The 6,427-nt window shown below is 42.6% G+C and overlaps 1 pseudogene across 1 annotated transcript; it reads left to right on the forward strand.

The window, feature by feature from the left end:
* Positions 1 to 3,211: 3,211 nt before the first annotated feature.
* On the forward strand, positions 3,212 to 4,826 carry LOC309796160 (BTB/POZ domain-containing protein 3-like; annotated as a pseudogene). Its single transcript has 2 exons — positions 3,212 to 3,310; positions 3,343 to 4,826. The product of its transcript is annotated as a BTB/POZ domain-containing protein 3-like (transcript).
* The last annotated feature ends 1,601 nt before the right edge of the window (positions 4,827 to 6,427 follow it).

Below are 6,427 nucleotides of genomic sequence, written 5' to 3' on the forward strand. Positions count from 1 at the left end.
CTTTCAGATAGACCCTAATAAGTAAAGGCAGAGTAAACATTATCTGTGGTAGATACTCGGGAAGAAAACTAATTTTATAAGTATTCCAGTGTCTCCAAATGGAGGAATAGCCCACCCAACCAAATCAATGACAAATTGTCAGTTCTACACAGATCAGATGACAACTGCAAATAGGTGTTATCTAGTGAAAACTTCCCACCATATTATGCTTGCTTCCTTCAGGCCTCTTCATGTTTTATTAAAGTCACTAAATAAGTTGCCATTTCCTTAACTTGGCTCTTGGAATGTTCTAAAGTTTGAGAGTCATTGCTTTTCAGAGAGCACATGACATTACAGAACTTGTTTACCAGCACTACGTATTTCCTTGGAGGCTTGAGCTTTAGAGAGAGCATATATTTATTTCCACCAATCATGAAAGCTAAAGGAAATTGTCAGTGACCAATGTTAAACAGCCTTAATATATTTGCACAACCCCAGATCTAGCGTTCACTGAAGATCATTTTTGGCAGGTTTTTTTTTTCTTTTTGTGCTTCCTATCTCTACTTTCCTTATTAAAGCTATCTTCATCATCGAAGATTCACTGTCTTGAATTTATATTCTGAAAGATGCCAGCCTATTGTTGATTTATAGAGTATTTCTGTGCCTAAGTTTCAGATCTAAATTTCATCCTTTTATCCGGGAGGAGCTTCATACAGTGGCTGGGTGAAGTGACTTCCATACTCTGTTGCTAGAGTGATATCTCACTGAAGGCTCTTGACCCTTTCCATGCCTCAGTTTCTTCATCTATAAGATGGTAATAATATGCCAGGTTTATCCTACAGGACTTTTCAGGGATTCAATAAGATTTTTATGGAAAAGCACTTTGGAAAGAATTCAAGATGAATGGATAAAGATATTTTATATATATATATGTATATATATACATACATATTTATATACACACACACAATGGAATATTACTCATCCATAAAAAAGAATGAAGTTCTATCATTTGCAGCAACGTGGATGGATTTAGAAAATATTATGCTTGATGAAATAAGTCAGACAGAGAGACAGACGAATACTGTACGATATCACTTATATGTCCATGCAAGTATGTTTAGGGAGGGAGGATGACAGCTAAAGTCAGTAAAAGGATCATGGGAGGATGATGAGTGACCTTACAGATTCAGAACATACAACTGTTCATGAAGGTTGTAATGGCATCAGGGAGAAGGTTTTCTGTCTTCAAATAAAGGGACAGGTGAACAGGTAACTGAGTTCATGCAGCTGAAGGAGAGCACTTGAAGGGCAGGAAAAGAGCTTGAACATGGCAGTGACAAATGAGGGCGTGGCAACAAGAGCTCTCTCCTTTACCACACTATGTTACTGCCACCCCTTAGAGGGCAGGACCAGGACTTGATTGTCAGATTTCTGTGTATGTCTCCCCAGCTATGTGATTTAAAAAACAAACGTGGGTAAGACCATTATGGTGGGAGTGAGAAACCTGTAGGTAGTTAGTATCCCCAGTTAAGGGTCATAGAGCAGTGCTGCTAAGAGTAGCAAGATGTTGTTTGACATTTAAAAATAGACCTAACTCTACCAATTAGTCTGTTCTGCCCATGGTAACCCTATTCAATGCTATGGTGGTAATCATTTCTGGAAAGCTTTGACATATTTTATCATTGAACTGCCAGGTTCACACTTAGCTGTAATTCATTCACAGATAAGTGTGTCTTGTTAACCAAATTATGTTGACTCCCTTGGAAATCTGGTGTGAGGACTTTCCTGTTTCCTGTCTTCATGTGGTTTTACAGTCTCATGACAGACCATTAGCGTGAAGAAAGATTGATTATTGTCTTGGGTGCCAAAGTGTAATTTGGCCCCATTTTCATTTTTCTTTTTCATCAGCTGCAGAATCATATGCATTTATCAAAATGGGTGTCATCTGTTTTGAAATTCATGAAGTTAGATTGCACACTTGTCAAACATTTTTTTTCTGGCATTGACAAATACATCAACATCAAGCTTTGCTTAAACTGTTTAGAAATGGAGATGTCCAGGTGAAAGAATGGTGGAATGAAAATGAAAGACTAGGGCCTGGAAGGGCTCATTCATTCCACCACCATTTTTGAATGCATTCAGTACACACAGCAAATTGCCAAACATGGACTGAAGCCTGTGGGGGTTGAAGGAATGTGAGGCTGACTCACTTATTGAAAAATATTTAGTGCTTACAGTGCTCGGCACTGTGCTAGCCACTGGAAACAGTAGCAACAATACCAGCAAAGTCTCTTCCCTCAGAACTTACATTCTAAAGAGTTTATATGAGATAAAAGAAAGGCACTGTTTAGCCCTTATCCTCAAGGATCTTATAATCTGCGTGGAAAGAAAAAAGTAAATGCACTAAGTTAAAATTTCAAAACAATGCAAAATTGGGGCAAATGAATAAAGAATGCATTTCAGATGTAGGAGATTGAGGCAAGCACAGTAAAAGAATGACTCCACACTGCCTCTGCCGGAGACTGGCTAGGACACTCCTCTAGGAAGTCACTTAACTGCCTCTGTTTCCCAGAGCAGCGCTCCAGGGACAGTTTTGCTGCTGATTAGAGCTTCTGACTATCCATCCTGAAGGCCATTCACAATGAGTAATCTGGAAGAAAGGCAATCTCTGAACGCAAGTTCAAACAACTATAGCGAATATCATACCTAACTAGTGATATAAGTGTTCCTTTAAATTAACTAGGTAAGACTGTTTCCACTGGAGTTAATGTGGTATTAGAGGTTGTAAGCAATGCAGCAGACAAGGAAGAGTAATATGGTTTTAAGAATCAAAAGGAGGAAGTTAAATTGTCATTATTTTCAGAAAGTATAATTGCTTACATAGAAAATTCAAGAGACTCAAAAAACTATTAGAACTATTAAGAAATTGCAACAAGTTTAGTGGATAAAAATAAAATTTAAAAATCAACAATATTCTAATACATCAGCAACAGCCAATTAGAATACGTAATTTTAAGAATGCAATTCATGGGACTTCCCTGGAGGTCCGGTGGTTAAGACTTCACCTTCCAATGCAGGGGGTGTGGGTTCGATCCCTGGCGGGGGAGCTAAGATCCCACATGCCTCGTGGCCAATTAACCAAAACATAAAATAGAAGCAATATTGTAACAAGTAAAGACTTCAAAAAAATGGTCCACATCAAAAAAAAAAATCTTAAAAAAAAAAAGGAATGCAGCGTGCGGGTGCCCGCCGAGCCCTGCCGGGTGCTGGATCCCAGAGTGCCCAGGACGGGGCCCGAGGAGTGGGCACCGGGCCGAGGCAGCAAGCGGTAAGTAGCGCAGACGGTGGGCGCTGCCTGAGGCGACAAGGACCGCGAGCGAGACGGTAAAGATCAGGTCCAAGAAAAGCTCGAAGAAAAAAATTCCCAGCAGTAGTAGCAGCAGCAGCAAGTTGCCTCCAGTTTGTTATGAAGTAATTACCTTGAAGACTAAAAAGAAGAAGATGGCTGCTGATATATTCTGCCAAAGAAAACCAGCCAACTCCAGCAGCACCACTGTCCATCAGTACCACCAGCAGAATCTCAGTAACAACAACCTATTCCAGCCCTGAATTGGCAAGGTCTTTATCCCACCATTAGAGAGAGAAATGTGGTGATGTTCAATAATGATTTGATGGCAGATGTACATTTTGTGGTTGGGCCACCAGGTGGGACTCAGCAGTTGCCAGGACACAAATATGTTTTAGCTGTTGGGAGCTCCGTGTTCCATGCAATGTTTTACGGAGAACGTGCCGAAGACAAAGGTGAGATCTGTATACCAGATGTCGACCCTGCTGCTTTTCTCGCTATGCTGAAATACATCTATTGTGATGAAATGGACTTGGCTGCAGTCACAGTCTTGGCCACTCTTTATGCTGCCAAAAAGTACATCGTCCCTCACCTCGCCCGGGCCTGCGTCAATCTTCTGGAGACCAGCCTGAGCGCCAAGAATGCCTGTGTCCTCCTGTCCCAGAGCTGCCTGTTTGAGGAGCCGGGCCTGACCCAGTGGTGCTGGGAGGTGATCGACGCCCAGGCCGAGCTTGCTCTCAAATCTGAGGGATTCTGCAATATTGACTTCCAGACACTAGAAAGTATCCTCAGCAGGGAAACTGAATGCCAAAGAAATTGTGGTTTTCGAGGCAGCTCTCAGCTGGGCTGAAGTGGGATGCCAGCGACAAGATCTGGCTTTGAGCACTGAAAACAAGCGGAGTCCTCGGGAAGGCGCTTTACTTGATCTGCATCCCGACCATGGCCCTGGACGATTTTGCAAACGGTGCTGTGCAGTCCGGAGTCTTAACTCTGAACGAGACCAACGACATCTTCCTCTGGTACACCGTGGCCAAGAAGCCCGAGCTGCAAAGCCCGCAAGGGCCTCGTCCCCCAGCGCTGCCACCGTTTCCAGTTGTGCGCCTACCGGAGCAGCCAGTGGCGCTACCGGGGCCACTGCGACAGCATCCAGTTCGCCGTCGACAAGAGGGTGTTCATCGCGGGCTTTGGGCTGCACGGCTCCAGCTGCGGCTCGGCCGAGTACAGTGCCAAGATCGAACTCAAGCGGCAGGGCGTCGTCCTGGGGCAGAACTTGAGCAAGTACTTCTCAGACGGCTCCAGCAACACCTTCCCCGTGTGGTTTGAGTACCCGGTGCAGACTAAGCAGGACACCTTCTACACGGCCTGCGTGATCCTGGATGGTAATGAGCTCAGCTACTTTGGACAGGAAGGCATGACGGAAGTTCAGTGTGGCAAAGTCACCGTCAACGGCACCGGGGTGCATGGGGGGAAGATGCCCAAATTTATATTCTACGCTTGAGCACACTTCCCAGAGCAGTGCGGGCTCTGAGGTGCACACCACACTCCTACTTGCTTGATGCTTAGCTCAGCTGCAGATAGGCGATCAGCGCAGGTAATTTGTAACGAATGGAGCTGTAGGCAAGTTCTAATTTCTTTCAACCTTTTAATTATGTACAGGCAAAAATGCAGTGTTCAGCTTTTAACTGTATGCCTAAAAGAGCCAAGTTCTCATCAAGGCTTGTGGTTCTTAGAGTTGCCTTTATACATCTGGGGAGATTTTGCATTCTTTTCCAACTGCCCCACTGACCTCCCAGTTTTGTCCCTCTTAGGAAAATTTTTGGATCACTTCAAATTCTCTTTTGGGCTTTATTTTAAGTAGGAATAAATAGTCTAAAATAACAATAATAAGAATTATTTTTAAACAGAACCCCTCCCTCCCCCCAAAACGATAAACCTCATTGTACAATTTTGAAAGACGTTTCGCTTGATAATAAGTAATAATTTAGAAAGTAGACAGTAGTCATGTTTACTTTATTATTTTATTTCCTTTTAAATATTTTACTTTGGGGCATTGCTTTTTCTTAAATCCTAAATTCGTAAGATTGTTAAATTTTAAGTTGCAAAGTGTCAGTGTAAAGTAAGCAAGTAAGAAATTGCAAGTTTTAGGTCATGACTTTTTGCTACAAACAGATTTATATTCTTTTAGTTTAGAAGACAAAATATTGCAGTACAGAGACTTCTTTTAGAAGTAACTAAATTGTAAAATTTTATTGTCATTAGAAAAAAGTTGCAGGCCTATTAATTTAAACTAAAATGGTTTTAAAAGGGAGCCTAAGAAAGCCCCATATGGCAAATAGTTTAACTGATGGCATATTATAATACAGAGTTTGAAAAAGTCAGACTCTTTTCCCCCTGTTTAGCTTCTGATCCCTGCCATTTGCAGACTTTCAAAAGTTGTACTGTATAGAATTCCTATTCCCCTTTTCCCATGAAAAGAGGACCAAACGATTCTTTAGATGAATGGAAAAACAATTAGTTTTGTAGCACCACATGTTAATGTAATAAGATACTTTTATTCATTGATTTTTTTCCCCTGAAATATACTTCACCGGAGCTACTTTGACCACATTGTATCTTCTTAGTTAATTATAATTCTGCCCTGTTCCTGGACTGCTAGAATCTGGCCTCTGGCTATCTTAAAGTGCCAATATATACCTGCAGGGTTTTTAGAAAATGGTCTAGAGCGATACTCTTGATGATACCTAATATTCACTGCCTCAGCATCACATCCAGCTCTCTTATTTGTCCACGGATAATGTACACAAAGGAGGGAAAAGCTCATCAAAACATTCTCCTTCAGCAAAGGCTTGTGCTGGCTTAGTGCCCGTGACCCTGGTGGTGTCTACTGTGTTCACTCCCAGTTGAAGTATCCATATGTTTCTGGGCAGCTTTTTTGCCCAGCGTGATCCTGAGATGGCTTCCCCGCCACCCAGAGTGTGGTCTCTGGCCGCCTCCTTCTCCTGCTCTGTGAGCCCGAAGCTGGCTCTGGAGCAGGAGTTAGTCCTGGAGTGGGTGTCTGCGTGGGTGCCCGTGTGCGTTCAGGTGCGTGCCAGCTCAGGA

This window comes from Mesoplodon mirus (assembly GCF_964341445.2).
Source record: "Mesoplodon mirus genome assembly, chromosome: X".
Classification (NCBI taxonomy): domain Eukaryota; kingdom Metazoa; phylum Chordata; class Mammalia; order Artiodactyla; family Ziphiidae; genus Mesoplodon; species Mesoplodon mirus.